Source organism: Mirounga angustirostris, unplaced genomic scaffold, assembly GCF_029215605.1.
Source record: "Mirounga angustirostris isolate CCGP_5_RB_7025 unplaced genomic scaffold, mMirAng1.0.hap1 SCAF_5, whole genome shotgun sequence".
Lineage (NCBI taxonomy): Eukaryota > Metazoa > Chordata > Mammalia > Carnivora > Phocidae > Mirounga > Mirounga angustirostris.
The window spans coordinates 69,880,089-69,896,266 of NW_026991713.1; the positions used below are offsets into that span (position 1 = coordinate 69,880,089).

Here is a 16,178-nt window from a genome sequence, read left to right on the forward strand (position 1 = left end):
GCATTCGTGCTACGGAGAAACCCTGTATCTTACTGACAACGAGGCAGGGAGGAGAGACGGAGATCCGGGGAGGGAAAGTGCCAACATGCATCGTGGGAGCCGAAACACAGAAGTGAAGGACCTCTGGAACGCCCCGAACCACAGAAAGCCCCCCGGTGATTCAGAAACTCCAGGCGGGAAAGGGTGGGCCCCTCCCGGACTGGCTCCACGCTCACACGGACCGAGCGTCCAGCCCCAGACCGCTTTCGCTCCTTCTCTGACTTCTCTGACTGCTTACTGTTCGGTCCCCAAGAGGAATCCACGCTCAGGATGTGGCCACACCAGCCTCCACGTCTGAATCCGTTCAGATCTCTGTCACGCGAGGACGAGAGCCTCAGTTTTCTTTCACCCACTGCTGTAGGAGCCTCTGGGACATTCTTTTGCTTTCCTGCTGCATCTCCAGTTGGGGCTTCTCCTCTCTCTCCTGCTGTTGGAGCATCCCTTCGGGCAGAAGGCCGGGCCGGTCGGTCCCCAGGCTGAGGGTCAAGCCACTGAGGCCCGGCACCATCGTGTCCCGGGAGGAAGGATGCGGGGCCCCTTTCCTCTCTGCAGGCATCCCGGAGACGCTGGGCCTATGGCTCGGGCAGTGTCGACACTCACGTCGGAATCTGTTCGGATCTCTACCCCCGAGGAAGAGATCCTGGCCTTCCTCTCGACGCGGTAAGGTGCCACGTGACCGAGGTGTCGCCGTCTCGCGTGTCCCAGAAGTGTTCTCTTCCTCTGAGGGGACGCTGCCCTTTCCCACCGCCTCTCTTGGAGGGTTTTCGCATCCCTGTACCGCTGCTGGAGCAGCCCCTTCGGCAGAGGGGCAGGGTATTTGGTGCCCAGACTGGTTTTGAGGTCACCGAGGCCCATCATTAGCAGTTCTGAGAAGGAAGGAGGGGAGGCTGCTGTGACTTCCCGGGAGGTCTCTTCAGAGCTCATCGGGGAAGACTCGGGAATCAATGTTGAGTTACATTTCTGGACTGGATCCATCCAGGTGTCGTCAGGGCTGACAGCTCCTCCTGGCCCTTGGGTCTAGACAGGACGGTGAAGATGAAGGTTCTCAAAGAGCTGGAAGGTAGCGGAGGGACGGGCACGGCCGGAAGAACCCAGACCTGAGTTCCAGCTCTGCCATCGTCTTGCCAAGAATTATTAATTTTTTAAAAACCTGGTGCAAAGCTGTTTCCAGAGCTAAGGAATTTGGAATGTCAGATTTTCTTTTTGCATAGAAATAAATTTAAAGAATTTAAATCCATATTCTGAATATATCTCCAACATTAGAATTTTAGAAAGCTATTAGTGATGCGGTGAATATGATGTACTGCAGTTTTAGCACTAATGTAAGAACAAGGAGATGTTAGAAATTATTTGTTGAATTACATTTTCTCTTACTTGGTTCCTCCTGACTCTCCCTACCAGCCACACTATTGTCCATTAATATCTACAATCCAATTTGTTTCTTAAATATTTCCCATAAATCTGGCAATAACATATAAAAAGCACTGTTAAATAAGTAAATCATTCTTTTAAGACTTGAGCTGAATAGTATGGTGGTTTCAAAAAAAAAAAAAAAAAAAACACCATAGAATACCATCCAGCAATTGCATTTCTGGGATATACCCAAAATAATTGAAAGGAGGGACTCAGACAGATATTTGTACATCTATAGTCATACCCACATTATTCACAATAGCCAAAAGGTGGAGGCAATCCAAGTGTCTATCAGTGGATGAATGGATAAAAAAATATGGTATATACATACAGTGGAATATAATTCAGTCTTAAAAGGAAGGAAATTCTGACACATGCTACAATATGGATGAATCTTGAAGACATTATGGTAAGTGAAATAAGCCAGTCACAAAAGGTTGAATACTGTATGATTCCACTTATAGAATGAACCTAGAGTAGTCAAATTCATAGAGAGAAAAAGTGGAGTGGTAGTTGCTAGAGGCTAGGGGACAGGGGGAATGGGGAGTCATTAAATAATAATTTAAATAATAACTTCCAATTGAGAAGATGAAAAAAGTTCTGGAGATGAATGGTGGTAATGATCGCTCAACAATGTGAATGTAATTAATGCCACTAAACTATACACTTAAAATGATTAAAATGGTAAATTTTATGTTATGTATATTTTACCACAATCAATCAATAAACAAAGACTTAGCTCATATAAAGATCTAAATAGTTCCAAAATCAAAGAAAAATTATCAGCCTTTTAATAATAATAATATATTTAAAATAATAAATAAAATGACCATAGCCTTGTGTTACTAAAACTTCATAGTGGAGAATAATCTATTACAACATAAAATCACCTGGAAACAACTCAACTGATACAGAAAAAACTTCATTTTAAATATCTGTATTAGATTAGCCAAAATAAGACAATATTATATTATATTTAGAAGTGAAAGATTTGTTGCAGTAATTTAGAATCAGATAGTTGCATCTAAAAATAATCACAAATGTTAAGATGTCAATCCTCGGGGCGCCTGGGTGGCTCAGTTGGTTAAGCGACTGCCTTCGGCTCAGGTCATGATCCTGGAGTCCCAGGATCGAGTCCCGCATTGGGCTCCCTGCTCGGCAGGGAGTCTGCTTCTCCCTCTGACCCTCCCCCCTCTCATGTGCTCTCTCTCTCAAAAAAAAAAAAAAAAAAAGTCAATCCTCACCAAGTTGATCTATAAATTCATATCAATCCCAATCAAAATCCCAGCAGAATTTCTTGTAGATATTGGAGCAGCTGGGTGGCTCAGTCAGTTAAGCATCCGACTCTTGATTTCAGCTCAGGTCATGATCTCAGGGTTGTAAGACCAAGCCCCAAGTGGTGTTCCTCATTGGGCCTGGAGCCTGCTTAAGATTCTCTCTCCCTGGGGCGCCTGGGTGGCTCAGCCGTTAAGCGTCCGCCTTCGGCTCAGGTCATGATCCCAGGGTCCTGGGATCGAGCCCCACATGGGGCTCCCTGCTCAGTGGGAGGTCTGCTTCTCCCTCTCCCACTCCTCCTGCTTGTGTTCCCTCTCTCGCTGTTTCTCTCTCTGTCAAATAAATAAATAAAATCTTTAAAAAAAAAAAAAGATTCTCTCTCCCTCTCCCTCTGCCCTGCCCCCCACCTGCTCACATGGGCATGCGCTCTCTCTAAAAAAAAAAAAAATTTTCTTGTAGATATCAACAAACTGTTTCTAGAATTTATATGTAAAGACAGAGGAACTAGGGTCGCCAAAACAAGAAAAAAAAGTTGGAGGACTCACGCTATCTGACTTCAAGACTTCGTATAAATCTACAATAATCATGACAATGTGGTTTTGGCAAAAGGATGGACACATAGATCAACAGACATAATACAGTCCAGAATTAAACCCTCAAAAATATGGTCAATTAATTTTTGACAATGATGCAAAGGTAATTCAATGGAGAAAGGTTGGTCTTTTCAAAAAATTGTGCTGGAACAACTGGATCATGCAAAACATAAACTTGATTTATACCTGACACTTTATATAACAATTTGCTCAAAATGGATCACAGACCGAAATATAAAACTTCAAAATATTAGAAGAATGCACAGAAGGAAATCTTTGTGACACCAGGTTAGGAAATGAGTTCTTAGATATGACATCAAAATCATAATTCTTAAAATAATTGATACATTGGACTTCATAAAAATTAACTTTTTTTCCTCTTTGAAAAACCTCAAAGAAAATGAAAAGAGAAACAACAAATCAGGAGAAAATATTTGTAAATTATGTATCTGATACAAATAAACTTATAAACAGAACACAGATAGAGCTCAGTAATTAGATACAATGGAATATTATTCAGCCATAAAAAGGAATGAAATTCTGATATATGGTACAACATGAATGGACTTGCAAACATTACAAATTATGTTTATAATTATTTATATTTATAAACAAATAAATTATGCTTAGGGAAATAAGCCAGACACAAAAAGACAAATGTTGTAAGATTCCACTTATAGGAGGCACCTAGAATAGAAAAATTAATAGAGATAGAAAGTAGAGAAGTTACTAGGAACTAGGGGAAGAAGGGGGAAGAGTGTTAGTGTCTAAAAGGTACAGAGTTTTTCTTGGGAATGATGAGTTTTGGGTATAGATAGTAATGATTGTTATACAACATTGTACATGTATTTAATATCAATGAATTAGATACTTATGAATGGTTAAAATTTAAATATTATGTTATGTATGTTTACTATAATTTAAAAAATCTTAGTAATAAGAAAACAACCAAATTTATTTGATATTTATTTTCTTTAAAGATTTACCTATTTATTTTAGAGAGAGAGGGAGAGAGTGCAAGCAGAGGGAGGGGCAGAGGGAGAGGAAGAGAGAATCCTTAAGCAGACTCCCCACCAAGAACAGAGCCCAACACAGGGCTCAATCCGAGGATCCTGAGATCATCCTGAGCTGAAATCAAGTCCTGGCCACTTAACCAACTGAGCCACCCAGGCTTCCCCAAAATTTTTTTAAATGAGCAAAAGTTTTGAACAGATTTCACCAAAGAAGATATACGGTCAAGAGGTACAAACTTCCAGTTATAAAATAAGTAAGGTGGGGATGTAAGGTACAGCCTGGTGACTATTGTCAATAATATTGTATTGCATATGTCAAAGTTGTAAGAGAGTAAATCTTAAAAGTTCTCATCACAAAAACAATGTGCAATTTTGTATGATAATGGATGGTAACTATACTTATTGTGGTGATCATTTTGCAGTGTATACAAATACCAAATCATTATGTTGTAAATCTAAAATAAATATGTTATATATTAATTATACTGTAATTTAAAATGCCTTTTTGAAATTAAAAAAAGAAGACATACAAATGGATAATAAGCTCATGAAAAAATTGTTTGTCATAAAGGAAACAAATTGAAACCACAAAGAGATGTTGCTATATACTCACAAGAATAGTTACAATAAAAAAAGACTGACAATACCAAGTGTTGATGAGTATTTGGAGCACCTAGAACTCTCATACACAGCTGGTAAAAATGCAACATGGTACAGTGACTTTGGAAAGAAGTTTGGCAGTTTCTTACAAATTTAAACATAAAATACTATCAACCCATCAATCCCAGTCCTAAGTATTTACACAAGATAAATGAACACTTACATTCACACAAAACCCTGCATGCATTTGTTGACAGCAGCTTTATCCATAATCATCAAAACTTGGAAACAACTCTTAAATGCTTATACTGAGGAATGGACAATCAAATTGGGATAGGATACATCCATGATATATACGAAATTCTACTCAGCAGCAAAGAGAAACAACTATTGACACAAGCAACAGCATTGATGAATCTCAAATACACTATTCTTTTTTTAAAAAAGATTTTTCATTCATTTATTTCAGAGAGAGAGAGAGAGAGTGTTTGAGAGAGCACACATGTGCATGAGCAGGAAAAGGGCAGAAGTAGAAGTAGGCTCTCTACTGAGCAGGGAGCCCGATGCAGGACTCACTCCCAGGACCCTGAGATCATGACCTGAGCCGAAGGCAGACACTTAACCGACTGAGTCACCCAGGTGCCCCTCAAACACATTATTCTAAGTGAAAGAAGCCAGACACAAAAGGCTACTTCCACCCATCCATATGATTCTATTTATATGACATTTTGGAAAAGGTAACTCTATGGGTAGAGACCAGATCAGTAGTTGCCAGACGTTAGAGACTGGAGGATTGACTGTAAAGGGGCTGCAAGAGGGAAGTTTCTGGGTTATGGAACTGTTCTACATCTTGACCTTTGGGGTGTTTATGTGACTCTATGCGTTAGTCGAACTCATAGAAAAATTAATTTTACTGTATTAAAGTGAAATATAAAATTTTAAAAATAATTACATATATGATCATGAAAGGCATATTAATAATAATCCTGGAGATGTACTGAGGTGATTAGTGAAAAAAATGAATATATGATCAACAGACATATTTTAAAAAACATATTTTAAAGTATACTATAGAATTAGCCACTACATGATATACCAAGAGCCCTAATAATGGATGAACAAATTTTTCCAACAGATTAGTTATTCTACTATCTGATAAAAATAAAAAAGCGGTAGGAAAAAAATGCCTTGCTATTAAAAATATCATAGAAATTTATACGGTGGCAGAGGGGAATAAAAAAGTATGTGCCTCTGGCAGAGGAGCTGAAAGTAAATATGGAAACTCAAAACCATCAAAGTAAAGCTGCTTATCCTCCTAGCAACTGGTATGACTTCATATACATGAAATCTTACTTGGACATCTTATCATGTAGAAATGCTTTGATGTCAGTTTAGAATCAAGGACTTCTATATGCTTGCTAAATAATCAGAGGTTTCCATCACTATGACTTGTTACAAAGTTCTTTGGTTAAAATAAGTTAAGACCAGATTGATTTTATACATGATCACATCTTGCATTTGTAAAATGTACTAACTGTGTGAAGAACTTTTACAAATATATATTTCCTCATTTAAACTTAAAATTTATGCTTGGGTTTGTAAGGATTTTAGAAGCTTTCAAACCTATAAAATACTGTTATTTCCAAGTAGTTCAGGAGTTATATAGCAGTTTAGTCAGAGAAAGACATATCATTATAAACATTCCAATTTACTTTGGTTGCTTTTTCTCCATAATAACAAGAAATTACAGGATTTGTAGAGACCCACAGTTTTGGCAGCTGCTACCAACAGTGAGTGGTATTTGAGCTATGGACTTGCTTCAAATAGCAACTAAGATCCTCTCTCTCTCTCAGACCATACCACACCCAAATGCCATCTATCATGTGGGTAGAATGCTAAGAGTTTCAGAATTTTACACCCAGAAGAGACATGAGGGATTTCTGATTACAATCCTTTGATTTTACAAGTGAGAAAACGGAGGATCAGAGAAGCTAAGTGAAACTTTGATAACTATTTAGACACAAAAGATATTTAGATAATATCTAAATATCTAAAACTGTTTTAGTTCCAGCATAAGAGAACCAGAATCAGCTCAAATATGTGACAACCTTCAGCTGATTCTGTATCTCTCTCCTTGTTGTTTTAATCTAAAATATAAATAATTAACTGTAAACTTCTAGTTGCCTGGAAGAGCATGGAGAATGTTGGCAGGAGGAATCCAAGAGGAATTACCTCATAGCAGTATTTAGTGGGTCAGGGAAGGATGGGCTACCTAAAAATTCCACTAAACTCTTAGGGCTTTCAAGCTTCACTGGCATTCAGGGTAAGCAAGGGCTGCTGGTAAAAGCATACATTTTTATAGATCCTTACTGTGTACCCGCCACAGTACTTTATATATATCAACCCACAATAATTCTATGAGGCAAGTATTATTATTCTCATTTTATAGGTAAGAAAACTGAGGTCTGAAAGGTTAAATATTGTTATGGAGATAACAAGCTAGAAAGCTGGTATTAGACACTATGAGTCTGGCTCTAGTCATTCTGTTGAGCAACCTTAGAAAAATAGCAAGGTCTTTGATATTACTATCAAAGTGCTAAGCATTGTTTCTAAGGGCTTTGCATATAGTATTTGACCTTCATAATAATGCCATAAGTACATATATTATTAGCCTGATTTCATAGGTGTGAAAGCTGAGGCACAGGTTATGTAATTGCCTAAAATAACACAACTAGTAAGTTTCAGAACCAGGATGTGAATCCAGGCATTCTGGCTATAGATAATGGACTTAACCATTGGTTAAGCAAATAATTTTGTTTTGCTTATTGCCAAAATTTATTCATATTAAAATTTAAAAATATATTTAATCTGGGAAATGCCAAGCAATATATAACATGCAAAACATGTTATTTAAATATATTACTAATATAAGATACATTTGCTTGTAGAATATACTAATGAAATATATTATTTAAATCGTAATGTGTTTGCTGTAAGAAATACCTGTAGGAATTCCTGGAGATTTATTTATATTACTGCAAGATATGATGCTTGTTCAATCAGTTTTTTATGAAGATTATATGGTAACAGATTGGAATTTCTCCTTAAACATCTGTCTACAAGATTGTATCTCAAGAAAATAGTATTTTCACTGCTGAGAAATTTGACATTGCAGCTGTGTTTATGCTGTTGGCAGAAAGACTTTGGGTACTTAAAATTTTTTCAGACATGTTATAGGTTTTTCTGGGTCAAACATATTAATATAAAAATGTTTAAAATATACTTGACTTGATTAGAGGTCCTAAGTGTAGCTACAGGATTTATATTTTGTACTAGAAGCTTATAAAATTACTTATGATTGAGGATGAAATCTTTACAACTGTGGAGTTTATTAACATGTTCCTTTTTATAATAAATATAACATCATTTACTTACTTGGCTATAGGATATGAACATGGAGTTGCTTTCCTCACACTTCCTTAATATCTAAAGATACAGATTTGTAAGGGTACTCAATAGAGCTAGTAGTGATGCAGAATGACTCTAAAGAACACAAAATTTTTCATTTCGGGACCCTCTGATTTCCAGCAATATATTTTTTTTAAAGATTTTATTTATTTATTTGAGACAGAGAGAATGAGATAGAGAGAGCATGAGAGGGAGGAGGGTCAGAGGGAGAAGCAGACTCCCTGCCGAGCAGGGAGCCCGATGCGGAACTCGATCCCGGGACTCCAGGATCATGACCTGAGCCGAAGGCAGTTGCTTAACCGACTGAGCCACCCAGGCGCCCTCCAGCAATATTAATCTTATAATTTTGATCTTCTCAAATGCTAATCCAATGATACTATATTAAATATTCTTATATACTGTGCAAGTTTTTCCGCTGGAATCCAAAAAGCTCTAAAAGGATAAATATAAAAATCTTGTCCCAGGGTTATGTGTTAAAAATTTCAAATGGCACTAATAAGAACTAGTAGAAATAAAATAGAATTAAAAGAGAATACAGAGATAAAAGTGGATATGAGAACGAAGTATAGAAAATCTAAGAAGAAAGTGTCTCAAATAGAAAACAAAAGGAGGAAAACTTCGAAATGATCAATTCAAAGGGCAGTATCTCTAGAAAACAAAAGAAGGAAAATATAAGGAAAAAAGCACAGTAGGAAAGTGATGGAAAAATGAATATACAATGAAAATAATAAAAACCGAAATAGAATATTGAGGAAGACAAGCAGATCAAGCAACACATTTTTAACAAAAGATTTTTAAAAAGAAAATAAAATTATCTGTGAGAATATTTAATACTCAAATAGCTATACATATATTCACTCTCTTATATAGTAAACAGATATTCTTTGCACAAAAGGGAAATCACAGTGCAGACCTTGGAGCAAACCCATGCCCTCTTCACAGATAATTATTCTCCTTTTGAGAAATAGTTCCTGCTCTGGTATTTAGCTCTGGATAGAGACTGAATGCCTAACCATGGGACATCAAGTGACAATATTAACTGAGCTTCTCTTTATGAAATGAGTGCAATCTGGACCACCAAGTAAGTCATAAAGTTGGGTATGCATGGCAGCAATCTATCATCAAGTGGAAATGGTATATAAGATATTAGATTTGAGCAGAACTGAAAGACACAATTGCATGAAAATTCCTTTTTTAAAAAAAGAGTTTATTCATTTGAGAGAGAGAGATAGAAAAAGCACAAGCAAGGGGAGGGGCAGAGGGAGAGGGAGAAGCAGACTCCCTACCGAGCTGGGAGCCCAAGATGTGGGGCTTGATGTGGGGCTCGATCCCAGGACCCTGAGATCATGACCTGAGCTGAAGGCAGACGCCCAACCATCTGAGCCACCGAGGCACCCCCATAAGAGATTTTTTTTTTTTAATTTTGTATTTATTTATTTGACAGAGAGAGACACAGCGAGAGCAGGAACACAAACAGGAGGAGTGGGAGAGGGAGAAGCAGGCTTCCCATGGAGCAGAAAGCCCGATGCGGGGCTCAATCCCAGGGCCCTGGGATCATGACCAGAGCCGAAGGCAGACGCTTAACGACTGAGTCACCCAGGTGCCCCTCCATAAGAGACTCTTAATGATAGAGAACAAACTGAGGTTTGATGGAGGGAGGTGGGTGGGTGATGGGCTAGATACGTGATGAGTTTTAAAGAGGTCATTTGTTATAAACACTGGGTGTTGTATGTATGTGATGAATCACTTCATTCTTCTCTGGAAACCAATATTGCACGGTATGTTAAATACCTAAAATTTAAATTAAAATAAATTAAAAGATAAAAATAAAAATCCTTGAAGAGAGCACAGGAAGTGATCTGTCTGACATCAGCCATAGCAACATTTTTCTAGATAGGATCCCTGAGGCAAGGGAATAAAAGCAAAAATAAACTACTGAGATTACACCAAAATAAAAACCTTCTGCACAGCAAAGGAAGCGACCAACAAAATTAAAGGCAACCTACTGAATGGGAGAAGATATTTGCAGGTGTATAAAGGGTTAGTATCCAAAATATATAAAGATAAAGGGTTAGTATCCAAAATATATAAAGAACTGATAAAATTCAACACCAAAAAACAAATAATCCAATTTAAAAATGAACATGAACAGATACTTCCCCAAAGACATACACATGGCTAACAGACACATGAAGAGATGTTCAACATCACTCATCACCAAGGAAATGCAAACGAACCATGAGAGACTATGGACTCTGAGAAACAAACTGAGGGTTCTAGAGGGGAGGGGGATGGGGGGATGGGTTAGCCTGGTGATGGGTATTAAAGAGGGCACGTATATTGAATGGAGCACTGGGTGTTATACACAAACAATGAATCATGGAACACTACATCAAAAACTAATGATGTAATGTATGGTGATTAACATAACATAATAAAATTTAAAAAATGCAAAAAAAAAAAAAACTACAATGGGGTATGACCTCACACCTCTAAGAACGGTTAAAATAAAAAACACAAGAAACAACAGGTGTTGGTGAGGATGTGGAGAAAAAGGGACCTTGTGCATACTGGTGGGAACGCAAACTGGTGCAGTCACTCTGGAAAACAGTAGGGAGTTTCCTCAAAAAAGTAAAACAAGAACTACCCTACAATCCATGAACCATGCTACTGGGTATTTACCCCCAAAATTCAAAAACACTAATTCATAGGGATACATGCACCCCTATGTTTATTGCAGCATTATTTACAATAGCCAAACTATGGAAGCAGCCCAAGTGTTCATCAATAGATGAATGGATAAAGAAGAGGTGGTATATATATACAATGGAATATCATTCAGCCATAAAAAAGAATGAAATCTTGCCATTTGCAATGACAGGAATGGAGCTACAGTGTATTATGCTAAGTGAAATAAGTCGACCAGAGAAAGACAAAAACCATATGATCTCACTCATATGTGGAATTTAAGAAACAAAACAAATGAGCAGGGTATTATGCTAAGTGAAATAAGTCAATCAGAGAAAGACATGTATTATATGACCTCACTGATACGAGGAATTCTTATCTCAGGAAACAAACTGAGGGTTGCTGGAGTGGTTGGGGGTGGGAGGGATGGGGTGGCTGGGTGATAGACATTGGGGAGGGTATGTGCTATGATGAGTGCTGTGAATTGTGTAAGACTGATGAATCACAGACCTGTACCTCTGAAACAAATAATACATTATATGTTAAAAAAAAAAAAAGAAGAAGAAGAAGAAAAAGAGTGAGAGATAAACCAAGAAACACACTCTTAACTATAGAGAACAAACTGATGGTTACCAAAGGGGAGGAGAATGGGGAATGGGGGTTGGGGGAATAGAGGATAGGGATTAAAGAGTATACTTACAAAAAAAAAGAAGAAGAAAGGAAAAAAAAGTGTGGACATTTTTAATCTTAATCTTTTCAATTTTATTTTGTCCTCAAGTCCTTTTTCTGTATTCCTGTAATCCAAAAAGCACTGAAAACTGAAAACATTTTCATATTTTACCTGATCTGTAATCATTCAGCAGTAAAACCCGAGTAGCACTGAGGTAAGATGATTTATGGACTTTATTTTCTCACATGGTGTGAATATTTATATATTTTGCAGAAATATTAATGCATTTGATTATGGGGCACTATTTGAGAACCCACTTGGAGGGTTATGTAATTATGTAGTATTTGTACCATAATGCATTTTGAAAATCCCAAAATGTCTTACTAATGAAAAATATCCAGCCTTAAGGCTTTCAGATGAGGACTGGGAACCTGTACTAGTAATATTACAATAATACACTGGAAAAGTTAATTTGAAAAATCTTTGCTGACCTCTTTATGCTGGTGTTATGAGCTTAATTGTGCCAGTGCACCCTGCAAATTCATGTTGAAGTCCTAATCGCCCAGTATCTCAGTATGTGACTCTGTTTGGATATAGGACCTTCAAAGAGGTAATTAAGATAAAATTAGGTCAATAAGAGAGGCCCTAACCTAATATGACTGGTGTCCTTATAAGAAGAGATTAGGACACAGACACACACAGAGAGGTGGTGGCCATCCACAAGCCAATGAGAGAGGCCTCAGAAGAAACCAACCCTGCTGACACCTTGATTTCACACTGTAGCTTCCAGAATTGTGAGAAAATAAACTTCTTTTGTTAAAGCCACCCAGTCTGTGGTATTTTATTTTGGTACCTAGAAACTAATAGCATGGTAACATAAAACTTTTATAATGAACAAAATCAGGAAAGGTATCTCCGCTTTGCAAAAACAAAACACCAACCAACTAAACAAAAAACAAAAAAATCAATCTTTTAAAATGTGATTGTTTTGGGGCGCCTGGGTGGCTCAGTTGGTTAAGTGTCTGCCTTTGGCTCAGGTCACGATCCCGGGGTCCCGGGATCAAGCCCCGCATCAGGCTCCCTGCTCGGCGGGAAGCCTGCTTCTCCCTCTCCCACTGCCCCTGCTGTGTTCCTTTTCTCACTATGTCTCTCTCTGTCAAATAAATAAATAAAATCTTAAAAAAAAAAATGTGATTGTTTTTACAGTTGCAGTTAATTATTGTTATCCTTCATTCTGAGTTCTGTCAGGGAAGATTTGTAGCTTATTTCTCCCTCAGTTATACCGTTTTCCTCACATTGCAGTCTTACTTGAGGTATTAGTTCCCATTATCAAACAACTATATAGAAAAGTTTAATACACAGGTTTTATTATTGTGTTTGCCTTCTTGTTAGAAACTCAGGGCTAATCAGAACCGCCTGGGGTCTCTGGGATCCCACGGACAGTCTCTTGATCTAAGACAGGCTCTCAATCTCATCATCCACCTCAACAGAGAGTAGATTACTGTTCACCTGTACACAGGACCCCATGGACAGTTGCAGTAATTTTTCAGTCTCTGCCATTCTAGGAAGCATATCAGATGTTTATTTATTTATTTATTTGACAGAGAGAGACACAGCGAGCGAGGGAACACAAGCAGGGGGAGTGGGAGAGGGAGAAGCAGGCTTCCCGCCGAGCAGGGAGCCCGACGCGGGGCTCGATCCCAGGACCCCGGGATCATGACCTGAGCCGAAGGCAGACGCTTAACGACTGAGCCACCCAGGCGCCCCTAGGAAGCATATCAGAATGAAAGTGAGTATTATTATAGAGTATTATTATATAAATGACCTAGGGATTATTTTAATTTTTAAAAGGTAAATCATTAGAAAATTTCAACACTTTATTCTTAAATTGTTAAAACTATTGTTAAAGTGCTTGTGTCATTTTACAAGTGCCCCTAGTGAACTGCATGTCTAAAGTAGTGAACTGTTAATGTACTGACAAGACACTGAACAGGTAAGAATCTGGGTCACTCTAGTGACAAGGATCTTTATCTTCTCCATTGGCCACTATTCCAGACTAGTAGGAAATGCTATAGGAAAAAGGTATGATTTTTGGGTAAAGTAGGAGGAGTAGCTTCTGTAGTACTCTCTCCATGGAAGCCTGCTACAGGAAGGTTTTTTTTCTCAAAGAAGCACCAATAAATGGGAGTGCAAGGGCACTGAAACTGGGTTCCTAGTTCTTCTAAAAGGGCTACCATACTTTGCAGAGTTGTAAAGTTCAGTTGGAAGTGGTATTGTACATTTCAGCATTGATTGGCCATCCTCTGCACACAGTATGTTTAACAGGCTATAAATCCTGGTATGCAAACAGATCTCACTCAAGAACTGGGACATAAGTGAATGTATTCATTCTCAGAATATTTACTGACTACCAACTATGTGTCAGACTATTCTAGGGGCTGGACATGCAGTGATGAAGACAAAATATAAAAGTTCCTGCCCTTCTTGATTATATGATTCAGAAATGGAGTTTACTTTCCAGTGGTGGAGGCTGTATTCTAGTGAAAGGGTGATACGCAGCATGGGAGAGTTTTAGAGTGATTTGGTTTTCTTTTGACTTAAAAATACATTGTTGCCATCACTTTTGCAAGTAGACCAGTTCTTGCCAGTCTCCTTATCCATCTAGTTGAGGAATTTTAAAACATCATAATGCCTTAGACTTGGAGGGGACCTTAAAGTAATAGTTTTAACTCCTTTATTTTTACAGATGGAAAATTGGAAGTGACTTACCTAAGTTTACCCATCGTATTACTGAAAGATTGAAGACTGGGCCTTAGATCTCTTGTTTGCTTTTCTCAATCATACTCCTCAAGGTTTCCAATTTGATGTCGGAGTCTGGTAAGTGACACTTTCAAAAAAGCACAGATGGTGCAGCGAGTTCAGGGACAACTGAGGTGATTTAATCAGAAACCGTGGTTTAGTAAAAGACGAATAAGATATCTGAGCTCTAAACCTGGCCTTTTCATTAAAGAAAAACCATTTAACCTGGGGCCTAAATTCCTTATCTTTCAAATGAAGGGACAGGCCTGTTGACGAGAATATTTGCATAATACTTTGAGTCCTTTAAAAATAAGGCATTCTGGGGGCACTTGGGTGGCTCAGTCCTTAAGCATCTACCTTTGGCTCAGGTCATGATCCCAGGGTCCTGGGATTGAGCCCCACATCAGCCTCCCTGCTCGGCGGGAAGCCTGCTTCTCCCTCTTCCACTCCCCCTGGAGTGTTCCCTCTCTCGCTGTGTCTCTCTCTGTCAAATAAATAAGTAAAATCTTAAAAAAAATAAATAAATAAAAATAAGGCATTCGTGTGAAGAGATTTACAAAGCGCCTGGCATATAATGCTAAAAAAACTGGGTTCCTAGTTCTTCTAAAAGGGCTACCATAGCTATTTTAGCTATTTTTTTTTTATTAATCGCACCACCTCATAATAATTATAGATACCATTTTGCAGAGAAGAAGTTGAGAATTACAGAACTTAAGCACAATTTCCAAGGTCCATCAGTGAAGTGGCTGAGAACCTGGGAATTCTGACTTTACTAGTTCCTTTACAGTACATTAAGATTCTTTCAGTTACTCAGATCAGGAATTCGGACTTGCTGTGAAACTAGAAAGATAGGTAGAAACAGTACAAGCTGAGAGAAGAGGAAAATATTTTATGCAGAAGCCACCCATGTGGGTAAAGGAAGAGTTTTGGGAAAGGAATACATGATTTCATCTGCTTTGTCAGGAGGCAGCTTTTCTGATGGGGAGTTGGATAGGGAAATAGGGAGAAAGTTGAAATCTTTGAATGCCAAGCTATGGAGTCTGAGAGCCTTAGCAAAGTACTGGATCAGAGTGGTAGCCTAAGGTTGTCCGTATTTTATTTTTAATCTGGCTGTAGATCACCGAATAGACTGGGGAGGTGGGGGGCTGCTTCTGAGACCAGTTAGATGGTTGTTGCTAGAGTCTGGTATGAGATGAGGGCACCTAGTATGCTGAGGTAATGAGACTTGGGAGAAAGGTGTTCCTTTCTTAGTCAACAGATAGCATTCAGGGAATATGTAAACTCGTTATTTTAAAAAAAGGGCTTATGAGTTTTTTGTTTTGTTTTCTTCTAAAGCAGTTACTGCAGAGTAGTAGGGGGCCAAAGAGTGCATTTGGAATTAAAACCAAGGTTAAATTCCTGGCTTTGTCATCTTCTAATTATATAATACAGAGGAAGTCACCTAACCTCTTGAGCCTCGGTTTCGTTTCCTCTAAATTAAGGGCCACAATACCTTCTCGGCAGAGATTTGCGTACAGAAAATCAGTATTTTAAGGCACCTAGCAATGGCGCTCAAGAGTGGTTGGTTCCCCCAGGTATCCCTCGGGCTGAGTCTGAGGAGCCGAGGACCGCCGAGGCCGG

The 16,178-nt window shown here is 38.4% G+C and overlaps 1 pseudogene; it reads right to left on the reverse strand.

The window, feature by feature from the left end:
- Nucleotides 1-254: 254 nt before the first annotated feature.
- Nucleotides 255-1,014, reverse strand: LOC123839183 (protein FAM156A/FAM156B-like; annotated as a pseudogene).
- Nucleotides 1,015-16,178: the final 15,164 nt, after the last annotated feature.